Source organism: Cupressus sempervirens, chromosome 11 (assembly GCF_028749045.1).
Source record: "Cupressus sempervirens isolate cs-2001-9-10 chromosome 11, ASM2874904v1, whole genome shotgun sequence".
In the NCBI taxonomy this organism is placed as follows: domain Eukaryota; kingdom Viridiplantae; phylum Streptophyta; class Pinopsida; order Cupressales; family Cupressaceae; genus Cupressus; species Cupressus sempervirens.
In genome coordinates, this window is record NC_143128.1 from 29,904,303 (window position 1) to 29,925,875 (window position 21,573).

Consider the following 21,573-nt stretch of genomic DNA (forward strand, 5'->3'; position numbering starts at 1 on the left):
TTTAGATACACATTACTCTTTAGACTTCTTTTAACAAAGACAATGTTGGTCAGTTTTGAATGTAGTCTTTCATACCATGCCCTTGGTACCTACTTCAATCCATATAAAGATTTATGAAGTTTGCACACCATGTTCTTACCTTATAAAGTTTGAAAAACCCTCAAGTTTTTCAATGTATATTTATTCTTCCAAGATACCATTAAGAAATGATGACTTAACATCCATTTAATACACTTTGAATCTTTTTAAGAAGGAAAATGCAAGTAATATCCGTACCCTTCAAGTTTGTCCATAGGTGCAAATGTCTCTACATAATCTAGGCCTTCCTCTTGCACATACCCTTTGCACACTAGTCTTTCCTTATTCCTGACTAATTCACCAAACCTATTCATCTTATTTTTTAAAACCCACTTGGTACTGATCACATTCTTGTCCATGATTTTGGGCACTAGTATCCTAGTCTAGTTCTTCTCAATCTCTTTTGTCTCTTCTTCTATATCTTTTGCACAATCTTCATCTTTAATTGCATCTTTTACTATTTTTGGATGAAATTCAGACAACAAACCAATACCTTCACTTTCCTTTCTTCTTGTTAACGCACCATCATTTCTTCATCAATCTTTTGATCATGGGGATGATTAAACTTTACATACCTTGGGAAAACTAGTTCAGCTCTAGGTGTTTCTTTAACTACTTAGATCAGTTCCTTCTCATTCACATTTTCTTTGTTGATTCTTATGTAGCATTTTGCTCAACTAGATGTATGTAGAAAAACCCATGAAAATATTCAAGTTCCTTTTTATAGGATTCATCATTCTGCTCTAAGTATTCATTTATCCTCATGTTTGCACTTTTTACTATCTTGTTGGTTCTCATTTTAGACATTTGTTTTCCTTTCTCTTTGTGGGATACCCCACAAATATTTTTTCATCACTTCTTGAGTAAAACTTACTTAAACAATCATCTATCTTTGAGTACCATATGCTTCCAAATACTTTGAATTAACTTACATAGGGTGAATGACCATACCACAACTTATTCATACCTTTCTTTAATGGGAACCTATTCAATATGTAGACTAAAATACTCACCATTTCACTCCAAAATGTCTAAGAAACACCTTTCTGCAACATTAATGTCCTTGCACAATCTAAGTTCCACATCATGGGCGAGATGAAGAGATAGTGATGGACCCATTTCTTCTTTCATCAATGTCAATATGTTGAGGTATCATCACAAGTTATTTTATTGTTCAAATAAATGGATCCTTTACCCTTTTACCACAAAAGGAGTATCATTACCAAATCTTACTAATCCTCCATCACATTCTTCCATATTGGTGAACTTTCTTCTACCACCGGTCACATGATTAGAGGAACCATTGTCAATTATCTTATGTCTATTATAATTTATAATGGAAACAAATGCTTTTTCACCAACTTCAAAAGGATCTTCTTTAACAACATTGTGCAAAAAAAATTTCCATCTCTTCCATCAGATTCATCATCAACAACAACTTCTCTAGCTAGATATCATTATTTCTTAATGTTCTCCTTGGATCATCTTTTATTTTGTTTATTTTCCTTGTCAAGGTGTATAAAATCAAGATGGTCAAATTTTTTTCATTAAAATCACTTAAAGGAAATACACCTTTTTACTTACCACTTCCTCTAGGTAACCTCCTCACAAGAAACACTTCCAATTCTTCCTATTTATTTTCTTCAAACAAAAAAAATTCATAACCAGTTGAGCAATATGTCATAGTAGAAGAATTATTAAAAATATCCTTTTATTTCCTTTTAGGAGAAAAATTCATAGAAGAATTGAATGCAACTTCAATTGTAGGCATACTACTGTCCCATCTTAAAATGGATTCACTTTCTGTTTAAGACCTTTTAGCACCCTTTTCCATAATTTCTTTCTTAGACCATGCATGGACCTATTTTCAGTGCTCCATTTTCCCCATTTCCTTCCACTTTTGACGTAGGGAGGGACATAGATTTGAGAACAACATGTGGAATAAACTCAACTTAAATCAATCAACAATCCTTGCTTAGAGATACACATGAAAGCTATATGAAAATCAACAAAACCACATAGAACACAAGGCTAGATGTAGCATATTTATAGGTGTAATTATTTCACTTCACATATAAATGGAACCACAACATGCCCAATTATGAAACCTGCTAGGTTGAGTCCTTATACGAAATAAGAAATTTCCATTCTCAAAGCCTCAGCTTGCATCTTCCTCTTTTCTCCTCTTTGAATCCTACTATTCCAATTATCAAAAAACATGCTTTCCTACATCTAACCAAGCTTCTTTTATAGCTATCTAATCCACAAGTTAGCTAGTTGAGCATTTAATTTCAATATAGGTCCATACTTAGAAGAGTAACCAAGATCTATGCAAAGAAAAATATAAAATAATGCACACTTGAAGGTAGGTTTACACATGTGTTAGGAATAAGCTCATAACTATGCAAGAGACCACATAATCAAAGTAAATCGTGCCAAAGAGATCAACATGCTTTGTTGGATGAAAATAGCATGAAAACATGGACTACAAATAACAACATAAAACTCAAAGAATATGAAACATAAGAACTTGTGTGCTTAGGAAAGGATCTACGATATGTCCTTGACATGATAATAATTACACATGATATGAAAACAAATACAACAATGGCTACATTGTGAACAAAAAACTAGTATAGAAAACAAGAAATATTTTTGGTTGATGCAAGATTACACAAAGACCCAAGATTCTCCTATATCAAACACTTTGGGTTAGTAAAAATTTTATATCAACATCAGGCATGACTAGTATTCTAACCTAGATCATAAAGATCCAACTCATCTCGTGTAATCCATAAAATATCTTCAACTAGTTTATCCCTCCACTAAACTAGGTATTCCATTTAGTCTTTTCCTCTGGTGCTTTTAATGATTCTTCTATTAAAAATAATTTCAATGTTATCTATCTTCTACTTAGGATAATCTCAGTTATTTTTCAACCCATCATCAGATTCAAGATACTCAAAAATATCTGCAATGATAAATATAGATGAAATATCCATGTCTTTTGGAAATTCAACTTCAAAGGCATTTCCATTGTCAAACTTTGGTAGAATCTTTCTGTAATCACCTAAAAATGGTCATCTAGACTATTAGCCCCCTTCTCAGCATTTTGGCTAATTTAATTTAATCATTTATCTAGACCAAATTGCTAATAATCAATTTATTTGATTATAACCTATAGTTTGACTATGCTATCCTAAGTTCATTATTTGATTAAAAGAACAGGTCTCCTTTTAATTAAATAAAAGATCTCATTCTTCTAACCCACTTAAAGTGCACACATAAAGTCCTTTTTCTATTTTTCAATTAAAAGAAAAGGCTTTGTGACTTTTGTCTTATATGACAAGTCAACTTATATTCTATTGGTTGACTTGTGTGTGCACATGGATCACTCCTCTTTTCAAATTTCACCATTGATCATCTACCATCTTCATCTTGATCTCTACCGTCCGTACAACTTTAAAAGGGAGAGAGCTTTCCCCCTCAAAAAAATCCTCATTTTGAATATTGTTATGCTGTAGGTTTTCTAACAGGTTTCTTTGGAGCTTTGTGGAGAACTTCTATTTCTTGTCTACATTCTCTCATCCATGGCATCATGGCATTCTAGCTTAGCTTAGCTTTCATTTTTACATGTAGCTTAATCTCACATAGCTTAATAATGGTATTGTAACACTCTCATACATGCTTAGCATAGCTGCATTTTGCATTATCATCTTAGCTTAGTTTCCATACTTGCATTGCATTCTTGAGGGATTCCTTGAAGATATTTGCACTCTTGCTCTTGTCTTAAAGAACCTCCCGTTGCATGGTTTACTAGCAAGAAGAGTATCTCTAAGGCTCATCTGAGAGCCTTCTTATTCTTGAAATATACTCTCTTGCACTCCATTGATAGGGAGCTCTAAGCCGGCATCCAAACATTCCAAACTCATGGAATCGTTTGGATAGAAGGGTTTAGAGTGGGACACTTTCGAGTGTACATTTTTGGTGCCCACTGTGGCGCTTGAATCAAGTTTCTAGCTCCATTTACTTTTATTATTCATCTTTGATTTTTTACAGCAGCATATTGGATCTAATCAAATGTTTTTGTAGAATTATCACTTTGGTTTTAAGGCCAACCCATAAGTAGATTTGTTTGAAGGCCAAAAAACTTAGTTGGTTTAAAGATTTGATCATATCTTTTAAACCGCTTGGATTTTGGTTCTGAAATGTTTTTTGCAAGTTGGGTATGTGCTCAAAATGTCTCAGTCCAATGTTTAAAGCATTTTGACATGATTTTCAGGAGTTATGATTTTTTCTTTATTTTTCATAAAAAGCCATTTCTAATCGAAAATCAGCGAATTTTTCAAAAAAACTTACATTTTTAGAAAGGGTTTTCAATTCTAATTTGAGTTCTTTCTTTTTTTTTTTAATTTTGAGGTCATATTAAGGATCAAAAACTCGATTTGATAAATTTGTCCTGTTTTGACAAAATTGATCTCTAGGGAGAAAATGAAGATATTTTTTTGAATTTCTTACTTTTTTGGAAAGCTCACTAAATTTTAGTAGGGGTCTCATCTTTTCATTTCTATTTTTGGATCCTAAATAATAGCAAACAAGTCCAATCTTGTTGACTAGGTCAAAATCAAAGAGTAAAAATGAGAGCATTTGTGATTAACTTGCACTTTCTTTGCATGCACTTGGTTGGAAGATAAATTGGATTTTTGAGTCAACTAACCACTTTTTATTGCATTATTTTATGTTATTTTACACTAACTTATGGTGCTAACAAGTTGTGATTGCAGGTTGCCATCCTTATGGAAAAAATTGAAACATTGCATAAAAAGAATGCATGTCAAAGCTTCAAATGCACAAGGGCTACTAACGATTGTTTGCAGGGCTGTCCAAAGCATAAAAACCCAAACTTGCTTAATTTTTGTTTCCATGTGTGGCATTGAATAATTTTTCATTTTTATAGGCACATAAAACTTGTGATTGGAGTCTTTTGGTAATAGGAGAGTATGCTCTTCACCCTCGTGGTGAATCAGAAATCTTGACTTGCCATTTGGTTTCAAAAGAAAGGGGTAACTAAATCTTCCTGGTGTGTTTGGGAGAAAATGATTAGAATAGGAGAGTATTCTCTTCACCCTTGTGGTGAACCAGAAATCTTGACTTTTGAAAGTTGATCCACTTTGTGTAGTTAAAATCCTTTAGAGGGTCTGCTCTCGGACAACCTAAGAGGAACGACCCAAGTGGGGACAAGCCGATTACCTAGCTCTTCCAACTCACTATAAACTCAAGGCTATCAAGGACACAAAACCTTGGTAGACATAGTGTTTATCTTCGCCTAGTGTGATCGCTTATGGGATTTCGACCATAGCGAGATCACTAGGCAAGAATGCTTAAGGTACTCTTGTGGTCGCGAGATTGGTTACTCATCGCAAGGTGAGGTTTCCCATAATTGGGAGCAAGAGGAACACTATGAATGGAAGCCCTATCTAAACACCCTAAGTTAGTAACTACCCTTTTTAGCCGCTCAACTTCTTGGTGCAAGGATTGATCCTAGTGGACTACCCGGATCACCCCAAGATTTACACTCACCATATGTGTTCCCTTGGTTATGCTTATGGCATTTCCATGACAAAGCCAATATCTCTTGTGGGAAAACACTTGGTGTGAGGCAGAGGAGCATCAAGCGTGGGCCAAGTTGTTGAGTAATGAACCATGTCCTTTAGGTAGATATTGCTTGATGTGTTCTTGAATGTGCTAGACCTGTGAAAATCTTTGGAACATATACATGATGATAGTTATATGGCTTTCTTTTAAAACCTCACATATGCTTGTATCATGCAAGGTGGCTTTGTCCCTTTCTTGATTATTTGAAGACTACTCCATGTGTCACTATCTTGCTTGGAAAGAAATTGCTTTTGAACATCAAACTTGCTATGCTATTAACTATTGTCAAACTTTGTCAACCAAGTCAAAACATCAAATGCAAACATTTTCTTGTGTTGCTTGCTAAGGGGAGTCTCATCATTTGATTTTTATTTTCTATGTCTCTAGTTCTTGAACATGCTTAAAGTGACTCTTTGGTCTTGGTGCTCTTGGTCTTTTTTTCTTCATGGTCTATGTCCGCTTGCTAGTCATCCTTTTGCTGAAATGGTTACCTTGATTTCTTCACTACACTCTTAGGTTGGGAAAGTTGTTCACTTGTCACCCTGCTTGCTCTATCTATTTGGCTATTTGGGCATCTTTCCTAGCTATTGACTTGAGTCATTCATGTCGTAAGTTTCTTGGACATATTGTTTGACAAGTCACTTTAATCTCTCTATACTATCTTGGCAAGTGAACACTCTACCCCTCTAGTTTGGACATCAAGTTATCTTGTGTCACCTTATTAGCTTCCTCTAGTCTCCTTCATGCTTGATTATCTATCTATCACTATGGAATTCAAAGATTGTGCTACCAAACCTCAACCAAATCTAGATGATCATGATATCCTCCATGTCACTAAAGAGTTTCAAGATCTATATGCACAATATAAAGAACTAGAAGAGACAAATGATCTTTCCTACTTTCATCTCTCTAAGTGCATGACAGAAATGAAGTCTAAACTTGAGAAAAGGTTGGAGGAGAAGATTGCATCATTACATGAATCTTCATTAAGGTCTTTACATGCATGTGAGTCACCTTCTTTGAGGTCATCCTCTTCTTCTAGGTCTACATGCTCTACTTCAAGACATCAAATGGCTTCATCTTCTAGACCTAAATACCTCTTTAGAGGACAAGCAAGTGATACCTACTTTGAGCCTATTCCAAAATTTCATGATGGACCTATCTTTGACCAAGATAATTATGAAGACATGAATGCATTCTATTCACTTGAGAAACAACAACAAGATCCTAGACATACTTCTAATAGAACTTTTGCTCCCTTGGAAGATTCTTATGATGACACTTTACAAAAACTTCTTAGCAATAAGATCATCATGTTACCAAAGTATAGCTCATATGGAAACCCATTCTTGGATATCTATTGTGCTTATCATCAACATAATGAGCATATTACTTCAGATTTCATTGACCTAAAACATAAAATCCAAGATCTTATTGATAATGGAATTATTGATACCTCTAATGATTCATGCAATGAGGATACTTTTCTTGAGCAAGATTATATTAATGAACCTGTGTCTAGTAGTGGCTCCATTACATCTTCCACTTCTTCCAACACTCATGCATCTCCCAACACTTCAAAGCTTTCCAACATGCCTCCATCAAACAAAAAACCTGGTGCTTTCCATATGCAATATGCGTACCCTCAAAGGCTACCTCTAAAAGAAACTCAAGGTAACCTTCACTTGGTTGCAAACCTTTTCCATGCTACTAATCCTAAATATCCTCAACCTTCATGCACTACTATTCCTAATCCATGCACTACTCCATTCACTCTTCATTCTCCCTTGTCCTTAGAAGTGGTTCCATGTCAAGAGGACTCTCAAAAAGAAAAAGCTATAAATGTCAAGAAAGATCAAGATCAAGCACCCTTTCATCTCTTTCAAGATTTTTCCCCTCCATATCCTATGTCTTTTCCATCCCCCAAGTATGATGAAGATACCACTTCCATTATCTTCCTTGAGCTTACTGAAAATTATGAAAAAAGTTCTCTTCATATGCTATCCAAAGCTACTTGTCAAGATCAAAGCATCCCTTCATGTTCTACTTCTCCACATCCACTTCAAAATTGTGCTCAAGCTTCAAGTGCTCCTATTAAAAATGTTGCTCTTGTCAAAGCTTCTCATGAGTCTATTGATGGCTTTGACCACATTGCTCACTCTAAAGATGTTGATGTCCCTTTTCACTATGCATTTGCATCTCCTAAGTCTATCCTTGGTCCTTATCCATCAAAGCTAAAGCCTTCAAACATTCCCTCATAGCCTCCATCTTGAGCTTTTTTCTTATTTCTCCATCCCATTTCTATACTATCTGGTTGACCCCTTGGTCTTGATCATAATAAATGAAACATGGTTCTCATAGGTCTCTTGACATGGCTACTATTTTGGACTACATGCTTTCATGCTATCTTACTCATTAGCTTCCATCGCTTATCTTATATGCTATCACACTTGTTGGCTTCACCGCTTATCCTACATGCTATCTTGCTCATTTCTTCCATTGCTTATCCAAAACCTACTTTATATGGCTATCTTTCCCTAGCATGGGTACTCTTGAGGAGTGCATCCTTGAGGATCACTTTCACTTGCTTCATACTCCTTTCTTATCCATCTTTGTCTATCTACCAACTTTCTCCTCCATCATGTCCTATACCTTGCTAGACATTGGGAGAAAATGATATGATCTTGCTTAAGAACTATTGATCTCTAAAACCTTCTAAAAATTCCAAAAAAAATCATATATGATGCTTAAAAAATCTTAAAAATTAGAAAATGTCCTGAAAAAATGATCATCTTAGTGAAAACCTAGCAATAGGCACTTTGATGTATCACCAAAAAAATCAAAAATTGAAAAATACAAAAAAATTGAAAAAAGTCTTGAAAAAATCTGTCAAGTGGTGAAAATCTAGAAATAGGTGCTACTTGAGACCCTTGCATCTCTATCTATCAGTCTCAATCACCTATTTTGCTACACATTTCCTAGCTTGGAATTGTTTCTTGTCCTCATCTTGGGGGCACAACTACTTAGCCTATTGAGGTATTCTTGTGCATTAGGGTTTCTTTGACAACTCACAAAATAGTGTTTCTCAACACTTCCCCCACCTTGACATCAAGTGTTTTTCAACACTTTTCAAATAGTTTACCTACGGTCTCCGATGTCGTAATATTTCTCACTATCAAAATCAAGTCTTGAAGAAATGGCCAAGTGACTTGCACACACGCACTTTAACACTTAAACAACTAAGCTATGTTGATCTTTATCTACTTTGTGTGCTATCTATGATGATTTCTTTGCCATGTGTTCCCTCCCTAATAGTCTTTTGAGGATGTCATTGACTAGAAGACTACGGGCATAGGACATATTTTCTTGATTTTTGCTTGTGGATATACTTTTGTTTGTCTATAGTGTTGTAAGCATTTATGCTGGTCCTATTCAACACATTGACTTACAAATGTATCATCCTTGACTATTTTACAAGACTGCACTCAGGGTTTATCCTGGCGCTTATGCCTTGATACAGGTGTAATCTTGCTAAATTAAACTTAGGGAATCTAATCGTGTAGTTATCTTGACTTACATGTCTCTAATGCTTAGATTGGATTTCCACATACCTATCTAATATCGATCATATTCATATCCTCATAGTTATACTAGTGATGGTTGTATGATCTCATGATGTCCCTAATAAATGCTCAATGATGAAAGTAAGAGTCTAAATGTTATGCACTTCTTGCTAGTAAACCACTTTGAATATTAGCTTGCATTTTAGGTTCATTTTCTAGCTTAGTCTTGCATTCTTGCATATGGGGAGAGCTCTCTCTTTATCTTTTCACAGACATATCAGCTAACTCTTTTCATATATTTATTTACTTTCTTCTTGTTCATGTCTTTTCACCTTCTTAATCTTTCACTTCATCTCTTTTCTATCTTATCATCACATTATATAAAGTTTTGACCTATTAAATAATTTCAACGTCCTAGATTCATTTTTGGGATCGAAATCCAAATTCGAGTTCATCTTGATGGTCAAAATTGTCTTTTAAAATGCTACTTTCTTCTACGCAGTTAGTTGACCTTTTGAGGTCTAATCTTTGAATCATCACTGGGGCATCTTCATTAATTCATGTCTTCATCATTTCCATACTTCATATCTACTGCAATTCACCATTTCATGTCTAAAATCACCTTTCTACTAGATTTGACCTAATTTTTATGCTATATCCTTCAAGGTCAACTCTAGTCAAATTGGGGCATTTTATCAATTTCTTATAGTCATTCTTGGATTCTAATAATTTATCTATCATATTAGACATTGCTATATCTCAATTTTCTCATTTCTAGCTAGTTTCTACTTCCTCTTACCTCATTTCGATTTCGATCCCGAGGGGGCAGAAATACTCTATTGCTGATTGCTACAACTATCTATTTCTTAGGAGCATTTGTTTGATCTTCTCACTTGTTCTCAATCTATCTACTTTGCTAAGTGTTAGCATTCTTCTTGATTTCTAACATCATCTTCCTAGTGTTCAATACTACCGCTATTAGGCTGTGCATTCAGGACTTGCTATCTATTTTTGCATTTCATTCTTTGGAATCAGATATCTACATCCATCACTGCCTACTTGGCTTTATATTTTCTTTGACATAATGTGTTCCCAGATTGATCACACATTAGTCAAAGAGGGGCAAATGTAATCACCTAAAAATGGTCATCTAGACTATTAGCCCCCTTCTCAGCATTTTGGCTAATTTAATTTAATCATTTATCTAGACCAAATTGCTAATAATCAATTTATTTGATTATAACCTATAGTTTGACTATGCTATCCTAAGTTCATTATTTGATTAAAAGAACATGTCTCCTTTTAATTAAATAAAAGATCTCATTCTTCTAACCCACTTAAAGTGCACACATAAAGTCTTTTTTCTATTTTGCAATTAAAAGAAAAGGCTTTGTGACTTTTGTCTTATATGACAAGTCAACTTATATTATATTAGTTGACTTGTGTGTGCACATGGATCACTCCTCTTTTCAAATTCCACCGTTGATCATCCACCATCTTCATCTTGATCTCTACCATTCGTACGACTTTAAAAGGGAGAGAGCTTTCCCCCTCAAAACAATCCTCATTTTTAATATTTTTATGCTACAAGTTTTCTAACAGGTTTCTTTGGAGCTTTGTGGAGAACTTCTATTTCTTGTCTACATTGTCTCATCCATGGCATCATGGCATTCTAGCTTAGCTTAGCTTTCATTTTTACATGTAGCTTAATCTCACATAGCTTAATAATGGTATTGTAACACTCTCATACATGCTTAGCATAGCTGCATTTTTCATTATCATCTTAGCTTAGTTTCCATACTTGCATTGCATTCTTGAGGGATTCCTTGAAGATATTTGCACTCTTGCTCTTGTCTTAAAGAACCTCCCATTTCATGGTTTACTAGAAAGAAGTACATTTCTAAGGCTTGGTTGAGAGCCTTCATGCTTGAATACTAACTTCTTGCACTCCGTGGATAGGGAGCTCTAAGCCGGCATCCAAGCATTCCCAACTCATGGAATCCTTTGGATAGAAGGGTTTAGAGTGGGACACTTTCAAGTGTACACTTTCAAGGACCAAACTTCTTCATCTTTAGCTTACTATAGGTAATAACTAGAGATATCTTCTTCTTCAAGTGAATCATAACCTTATCACCAAATTTGTAATATCTATGTCTCTTCCTTTTATCATGTCTCTATTTGTATTCCTGATCACTATCTTCCAAGTTCATTCTCACTTCCTCATGAAAATTCTTCATGAAATCTATAAATTCCTTAGCTTCAGCACTTATCTTTGTCTCAAGGGTTAGATCTCTCAATTTAGTAGTTCCCTTAGGATTTATTCTAGTAATAATCTCAAAAGGTGTCTTCTTTGTGCTCCTATTCACAAAATTATTATATGCAAACTCTACTTGTGCCACAATCAAATCCCAATTAGTAGGTTTGTCTCCAACAAAACATCTCAATAAGTTACCCAAACTTTTTTTTGTCCATCTATTTGTAGACAAAATGTAGAACTAAACTTTAACTCTATGTTCATCTTCTTCCAAATTGTCCTCCATAAATAACTAGTAAACTTAATATCTCTATCTATAATAATAGTTTTAGGAAAACCATGCAATCTTACCACTTCCTTAAAGATTAATTCACCTACATGTGCAACATCTTATGTCTTCATACAAGATATGAAATTAGCCATCTTTGCAAAAATGTCCACTACTACCAAAATAGAATCATTACCTCTCTAGTTTCTAGGCAAACCAAAAAAATAATCCATACTAATATCTTCTCGAGACTTATCAGGAACAAGCAATGGTGAATGCAATCCCAAGTTCTAACTAGTTTATTTTGTTGTTTGAAAAATTCTACAACTTCTCACTATCTTCTCTACATCCTTATAATTTTTTTTCCAAAAGTACATATCTAAAATCAATTTCACTATCTTATCAATCCCAAAATGTCTAGCAAGTCCACCATTATGCTTCTCCTTCATGATGTTCTCTCTCATACATCCTCTAGGTATAGAAAATTGAGTTCCCTTAACCAACATAGCTTCATGAGTGAAATAATCAATCCACTTATAATATCACCATCTATTCTTTACAAGATTTCCAAGGTTTTGCAAAATTGAGATCAATTTCATACAAATACATCAAATCTTTAAAACCAAGTACCTCAACTCTCATTTCTATTTTCAAACCATTTTTAATTGTTCATTCTTATGTTTCAATGAAAAGGAAAAGTTATCCAAAAACTTAACTCATTTCATATGTCTCTGATTCAACTTATTCAAACTTCCCAAATACTACAAAAATTTATGGTTAGTGTACAACACAAAATCTTTAGAAAAAAAATAATGTCTCCATTTCTTCAAATATTGAACAATAGCATCAAATTTTTTTATCATAAACTAAATATTTTCTCATAGTATCATTCAATTTATCATTAAATAAAGCTATAGATCTTCCTTTGTGACTCAAAATAGCTCCTACAGCACTTCTACTAGCATCACATTCAACTTGAGAAACTTTATTGAAATCAAACAAAGAAAGTGTAGGCAATTCTACAATCTTTTGTTTCAATGTTTCAAAACTCTTTTGTGTTCCATGTGTCCATTTGAAATCTTTTTTATCTCTTCTCATAGTCTCAGTCATAGCATACAAATAGAACTAAAATTTCTAATGAACTTCCTATAAAAACTTACCAATCCATGTAATGATCCTACCTCTCCAACATTCTCAGGCATAGACCAATCAAGAATAACTTTCACCTTTTTAGGATCCATCTTCAAACCATCATATGAAATGACGAAGCCAAGATACACAATTTCTTCCTTCAGAAATGAATATTTCGTCAAGTTAATCATCAATTTTTCCTCATTCAATCTCTACAATACTTGTGTGACATGCTCAAGATGTTCTTCTTTAGTCTTACTAAATATTGAAATTTCATCCAAATACACAATTACAAATTTACCCAATAATATCTCCAAACCTCATTCACCAAACTCATAAAAGAACTAGCTGCATTAGTTACACCAAAAGGCATAACCAACCACTCATACAAACCTTCATTAGTCTTAAAAGTAGTTTTCCATTCATCTCCTTCCCTAATTCTTATATGATTATAGCCACTTTTCAAATCAATCTTAGTAAAATACTTCACTCCACTCAAACTATCCATTATATCATCCATCCTAGGCAAAGAAAATATATATTTCACTAGTATCTTGTTTATAGCTCTAGAATCAATGCACGTTCTCCATTATCCATTATTTTTAGGTGCTAATACAATAGGTACTACACAAGGACCCAAAATTTCTCTAATTAGACCATTTTAAAGCAATTATTGCACTTGTCTATTCAATTCATCCTTTTCAATAGGTGTCAATCTACATGGTGCTTTATTTGGGAAACTAGCTCCAGGTATAAATCCATACAATGAATTATGCTTGGTAAACCATCAGGTACATTGTTAGAAATAATATCTTGACACTTTGATAGCAAGGATTCAATCTCAAGTGCATGCTCTAACTCATCTTGTTTCTCAGTCTTTTTAGGAATCAAAGCAAAACATTATATTCTCTCATATCTTTAACAAATTGATGATTACCTTCAACCAAACATACTCTAACTATGGTACAATAATTCTCCTAGGGTTTTTCTACCAAAGGAAACAATATTTGTTTATTTCCATCTACCTAAATAGTATATTGATTTAATTTACCATCATGCAAAGCTTGTCTATCGTATTACCAAGGTATACCCATAAGGATATGACAACAACCCATATGCATAATATCACACAAGACTTCATCATGATGATTCCCAATCTTGAATTTACCAAGGCATTTCTCACTTACAAGTAATTTATGCTCCTTTTAGATCCAAGAAACATGATAAAGCTTAGGATGTCTCAACCTCTACAACTATAGTTTGTTAACCAACTCCTCAAATGCCAAATTATTAGAACTTCCACTATCAATGATTACCTTGCAACATTTTCCAACTATCCTATATCTAGTTTTGAAAAATAATCTTCTCAAAATAGGTCCTCCATCAACTTCCTCATTCCACAAGATCCTTCTTAACATTAGGTTCTCACCATTTTCAAGTTCATTAGGCATTTCAACAACTTCCTCACTACCTAAAGTGCTTATACTATCTCCTCCAATCTTCTTTTGAGAGTTAGTACATTCAAATACTCTATGTCCTTCTTCACCACATTTGTAGCAAGTACACTTAAACCAAGATATTTCTTCTCCTTTTCCATCGTTATTATACCAAGTATATATAGTATGGATACCTCTAGCATAGTTACCAATCTTACCAATAGGTTCTTCCTTCCATTCTAATTTTTCTTTATCATGTATTGCATTGTCAAATTTTCTATCTTCTCCATATGTTATGCCTCTACTCTAAAATTTACCACCTCTTCCTCTTTGTCTCTGATCATGTATTTTTTTCAATCTTTCTTTATCCTTCAAAGTTAACTGATATGCTTCTTCTACACTATCCATCTTAACATAGATTATCTCATCTTGAATTGATGTCCTTTAACCATTTAGGTACCTAGCCACTTTCTCAACTTCATCATCCACATGACCAAATCTAATATCCAATCTCTAGAATTCCTCAATATATTCCTTCATACTCATGTCCTTTTGTCTCAACATTTGCATTTTTCTCAACAAATTAACTTGGTAATCAGCAAGGAGAAACTTCTTCTTCATCTTTCCAATCATCTTCGCCCATGTCTTGATTTTTTCTTTTCCCCTTTTTTGTCTCTCAATTTGTAAATGATCTCACCAAAGTGAAGCATGACCCTTCAATTTTGTGACAGTTATCTTAACCTTCTTGTTATTAGGAATACCTTCATACTCAAAGTATTTATCCATCATAGTGATCCTATCTAATGCAACATTAGTCTGAAGTCTTCCATCATAGAAAGTAACTTCAATAATAGGTCTACCATTTTCCCTTGACAAAACTCTCAAAATCTTTTTCTCATCTCGTTAACCTTAGGTTCAAGATTAGGATTCGGTGATGCATCTTCATCATCACTAACATCCTCAAGATGTACACCTCTTCTTTGTATTGTCTCAGCATCTTCAAGTCTTGTTTCAATCTACATCAACATGCCCATAATAGCATTATTGGTATTTCCTCTACCATGAACCATCTTGACAATAGTTCTTGCAAGATTGTAACCTTCTACAAGTTATGGGTCATATTTCAAATCTGCCACCCTACAACCAAATTCAATAAGGTTCTCCATGATCCAAGCCTCAAGAAAGAAATTTCTCTAATATCGCCTTTTACAGGGAGGGACAAAGATTCAAGAAAAAAATGTGGAATAATCTCAACTTAAATCAATCAACACTCCCTGCTCAAAGATACATAGGGAAGCCATACATAAATTAATGAAACCATAGAGAACACAAGGCCAGATGTAGCACATTTATAGGTGTAATTATTTCACTTCACATATAAAAGGAACCACAACATGCTCAACTATGAGGCCTTTTGGGTTGTGGTCTTATACAAAATAATAAATTTACAATCTTAGAGCCTCACCTCACATATTTCTCTTTTCTCCTGTTTGAATCCTACTATTCCAGTTATCCAAAAAAAGTGATTTTCTACATCTAACCAAGCTTCTTGCATAGCTAGCTAAGCCAAAAGTGAGCTAGTCGAACATTTAATTACAATATAGGTCCATACTTGGAATGGTAACCAAGATCCATGCAAAGGAAAATATGAAATCATGTGCATTTAAAGGTAGATCCACATGTGTGTTAAGAGTTAGCTCCTAACAATGCAAGACACCACATAATCAATAGAAACCATGCCAAATGAATCAACACAATTTGTTGGATTAAAATAGCAATAAAATAGGGATCACAAATAATGGCACCAAACTCAAAGTAGATGAAATATAAGAATTCATGCACTTAGGACAAGGATCTTGAATAGGTTCTCACCATGATGACAATTGTGTATAACATTAAAATAAATACATAAATGGCTACATAGAAAAGAACAAACTGGTATAGTAAACAAGAAATGCTTTTGGTTGATGCAATATTGCTCAAAGACCCTAGGTCCTCCTACATCAAGTTTCTTCTTTGTTCCTTCTAGTACTAACTTGAGTTTTTTGTAGCTGTCTTATCCTCCCTTCTAGGACTAGGTTGACCAAGTTGACATGTACTAGTCAAGGTTGACCTATTTGACCTTGACCAAGTTAAGACTAACTAGATCAACCTTGACCCCAAGGTTTGTGGATCCTAGAGCCTGATAAATCTTAGGGGTTTATTTAGTTTAATCTTTCTCTCTAGTCAGCTTGTATTATTTTTCCACACAAAAAACTAATATATAAGGAGTCTTAGAGGCTTCATTTTCATAATACAAAATCCAATTTCATCTTTCAAGCTCAAAAATTCATAAACTTTTTAAGACAAGCAAGTTATTCTTTTCATTTAAGGAGTTCAATCATTCAAGTAAGGGAGACTATTAAGCATTGAATGATCCTTTGTGAGCATTTCCTCTTCAAGATCTAGCATATTATTGGTCAGCAAGAGAGGAGATCTACATTGAAGAATTCATTATCTTTTTTATTGATTCACACTTCCATCCATGGCACCATGATGGGATTATGGTAGATCCATTATAAATTATGGAGATACTCTGCTTTCTTATATTGAATTCAAGATCTATGATGTAGGGGATGGAAGGAGGCGTAAGTGGGATAAACTCATTTTAAGCCTACTAAAACACATCTTAGAGTATGCACGAAAGGCAAACAAAAAATTAGAACAAAAAGACTATCAATTTCATAGATTCATTGAAAATAGGTCCTCAACAACATTTTAACTACACATAACACAAAACTCCAAGTAGAAATGACTACACTACAAACAAAAAATAGGTACAAAAAATAAGAAATGTTTTTGGGTGATACAAGATTTTGCATTGACCCAAGATGTTCCTCCATTAGACACCTATGGTAAGTAAAGAGTTGATGTCCACATCAAGCATCCCTAATTCTCTAACCTAAATCATAAAGATCCAACTTAGCTTGCATTATCCATGAACTATCTTCATCTGGTTTATCTTTCCACTAAATAAGGTATTCCATGTAGTCTTTTCCTCTCGTACTCTTGCTTATTCTACTATCCAAAACCTTCTCAATGATGTCAACATTCTTCTTAGGATAATCTAGGTTATATTTTAATTCATCATCTACTTCAAACTATTGAATGATGTCTGCAACATTGAATAGAGGTGAAATATCCATATCTCTAGGTAATTCAACTTCAAAAGCATTTCCACTATCAAATTTCCTCTTAATTTTACAAGGACCAAATTTATTTCTCTTTAGCTTTACTATAAGTTCCAACTAGAAATTTCTTCTTCTTCTAATGAACTAGTACTTTATCTCCAAGCTCAAAATATTTATGTCTTCTCCCTTTATCTTCTCTCTATTTATATCCAAACTTACTATCATCCATATTATTTCTTAGTTCATCATGCAAAGCCATCATGCAATATGAAAATTCTTCAACTTCAACACTTCTCTTTCTCTCTATGGTAAAATTTCTTAACGCAATAGGTCCTTTAGGATTCAATCCATTAACAAACTCAAAAGGTGTCTTCTTGGTTCTCTTATTCATAGAATTTTTAGATGCAAACTCTACTTGTGCTAGAATGAAATCTCAATTACTAGGCCTTTTCCCAACAATTTACATCCTTAGCTTGTCCATCATTCTATGGATGAAATGTATAACTAAACTTCAACTATGTATCCATTTTCCTCCTAAGTGTTCTAGAAAAATTACCATTAAACTTGGTATCTCTCTTTGAAACAATAGTCTTAGGCAACCCATGCAATCTCACTATCTCCTTGAAGAATAATTCAGTCACATGTATTGCATCAGAGATTTTCTTACAAGGTATAAAATGAGCCATTTTTAAAAATATATCCACTACTACTAGAATCAAATCATTACCTCTCTGAGTTCTAGGTAAACCAAGAACAAAGTCCATATTGATATCTACCCTAGGATTATTATGGATAGGTAATATTGAATACAATCCTAAATTCTAATTCATTTTTTTGTTTGAAAAATTCTACAACTTCTAACCATCCTTTGTACACCCTTATAAATTTTAGGCCAAAAGTACCAGCAATACACTTCATTGTCTTATCAATCCAAAAATGTCCATCAAATCCTCCACTATGTTTCTCCTTCACGGTATCTCATAGATCCTCTAGGTATGCATAACTAAGTTCCCTTAAACAACATGTCTTCCTATATGAAATAATCAGTTGACTTATTCTAACTCATCAACTAGTTCTTACAAGCTTTCCAAGGTTCTACAAAATCAGGATTAGTTTCATACAAATGTTTCAAATCATCAAAACCAAGTACCTTAACTCACATTTCTTTCATCAAATTTATTCTTTTGTGCAAATCATTAGTAAACTTATTTTATTTTTCACTTTTTTGTTCCAACATAAAGGAAAAATTTTGCAAGTATTAAACCCACTTCATTTGTCTCCAATTCAACTTGTTTTGACTTCCCAAATATTGCAAATATTTATGGTTAGTGAACAACAAAAAGTATTTAGGCATCAAATAATGTCTCCACTTCTTCAAAGATTTAACAATAGCATATAATCCATGAGCATAAACTAAATATCTTTTCATAGCATCATTGAACTTGTCACTATAGAAATCTATAGGTCTTCCTTCTTGACTCAAAATAGCTCCAATGGAACTTACACTAGCATCACAATCAACTTGAAAAACTTTACTAAAATTGGGAAAAGAAAATATAGGCAATTCTACTACTCTCTGTTTCAATGTTTCAAAGCTCTTATGTGCTCCATGTGTCAACTTGAAATCCTTTTTGTCGCATCTCATAGTTTATGTCATAGCATTACAAACTAAACTGAAATTCCTTATAAACTTCCTATATAAACTTTTCAATCCATGAAATAATCTAACTTCCCCAAAATTCTCATGTGTAGTCTAATCAAGAATAACTTTTTTCTTTTTCAAGTCCATCTTCAACCCATCTACTAAAATTACAAAAACAAGATACACAATCCTCTTCTTCATGAATGAACATTTATTCAAGTTAATTAGCACCTTCTCCTCCTTCAATCTCTGCAATACTTGTCTACTATGCTCAAGGTCTTCTTCTTTAGTCTTATTGAATATCAAAACATCATCAAGATATGCAATCAAAAAATTACCCAAGAATTTCTTTAAAGCTTCATTCATCAGCCTCATGAAAAGTACTAAGTGTGTTAGTTAATCCAAAAGGCATAACCAACCATTCATTCAAACCTTCATTAGTCTTAAAAGAATTTTTCCATTCATATCCTTCTCTAATTTTGATATGATGATAGCCACTTTTCAAATCAATCTTGGTAAAATACTTTTTTCTACTCAAACAATCCATTATGTCATCCATTCTAGGAAAGGGAAACCTATACTTCATTGTTATCCTATTAATAGCTCTAGAATTAGTGCACATTCTCCATTCCCCATTCTTCTTAGATGCTAATAAAAAATTACTACACAAGAACTCAAACTTTCTCTAGTCAAACCATTTTCGAGTAATTCTTGCACTTGCCTTTTCAACTCAGAATTTTCAACTAGTGTCAATCTATGTTTTGCTTTATTAGGCAAACTAGCTCGATGTATCAAATCTATATAGTGACTAATACTTCTCACAAAAGGTAAATCATCGAGTAAATTGTTAGAAATAATGTCTTGAAACTTTGCCAACAAAGGTTCAATCTCAAATGCATGTTCTAGTTCATCTTATTTTTCAATCTTTCTAGGAATCAAACCGAAGCAAATATTGTTTTCTTTCACATCTTTGGAAAAATATTTTCCTTCAACCAAACATACTCTAACTATGGTACAGTGATTCTCATTAGGCTTTTCTACCAGAGGCAACAAAATTGCTTCTTTCTAGCAACCTGAATAGTATACTAATTCAATCTACCATCATGCAACTCTTGTTTTTCATACTACCAAGGTCTACCCAATAGAATATGACAATAATCCATAGGCATAATATCACACAAGACTTCATCATGATAATTCCCAATTTTGAATTTAACAAGGTATTGCTTACTTACAAGTAATTTATGTTCCTTATGGATCCAAGCAACATAGTAGGGTTTTGGATGTCTCAATCTTTGCAACTACAACTTGTTAACTAGATCCTCAGATGCCAATTTATCAAAACTCCCACTATCAATGATCACTTTGCAACATTTCCAGTGATCCTACATCTAGTCTTGAATAAACTTCTTCTTAGAATAGGTTCTTTATCAGTTTCCTTATTCTACAAAACTCTTCTTATCATCAAGTTCTCAACATGCTTAGGTTCATTAGGTGTTTCGGCTACTTCTTTGCAAGCCAAAGTATTCCTACTACTACCCCAAATCTTCTTGCTAGAAATATTGCATTCAAATGATTTATATCCTTCTTCTCCACACTTGAAATAAGTTCCCTTAAACCAAAATCTCTCTTCTCTCTTACCACCATTAATATTCCTATAGTAACCAATATAGCTCCCTCTAATGTAATTACCTCCTTTCCTAGTAGGATCTTCTTTCCATTATTTCTTTCTTTATCTTGCATTGCATTGTTAGGTCTATTACTTTATCCATAGGTTATTCCTCTACTTCTTTAAAATCTTCCACCACTACCTCTTTGTCTCTGATCATGTTTCTTCACTAATCTTTCTTCAGCTTTCAGAACTTACTAGTATGCTTCCTACATACTATCCATCTTAACATAAGTGATCCCATCTTGAATAGATGTCCTAAAATCATTTAGGTGTCTATCTACCTTCTCAAATTTGGAATCTATATGTCTATATCTCATATCCAACTTGTAAAATTCCTTAGTATCTTCCTTCACCCTCATGTCCTTTTTTCTCAGATTCTACATTCTTCTCAACAAGTTAACTTGGTAACATGTAGGAAGGAACTTCTTCTTCATTTTTTCAATCATCTTTACCCATATCTTGATATTTTATTTTCCTCTTTTTTGGCTTTTAGTCTACAAGTGATCCCACCAAAGTGAAGCATGATCCTTCAACTTTGTGACTATTATCTTCACCTTCTCTTTATTAGGAGTTCCTCCATACTCAAATTACTTATCCATCTCAAAGATCTAATCCAATACTCCATTAGTCTCAAGTCTTCCATTATAGAAAGAAAATTCAATAGTATACCTATAATTCCCCCTAGACATGACTTTAAGAAGTCT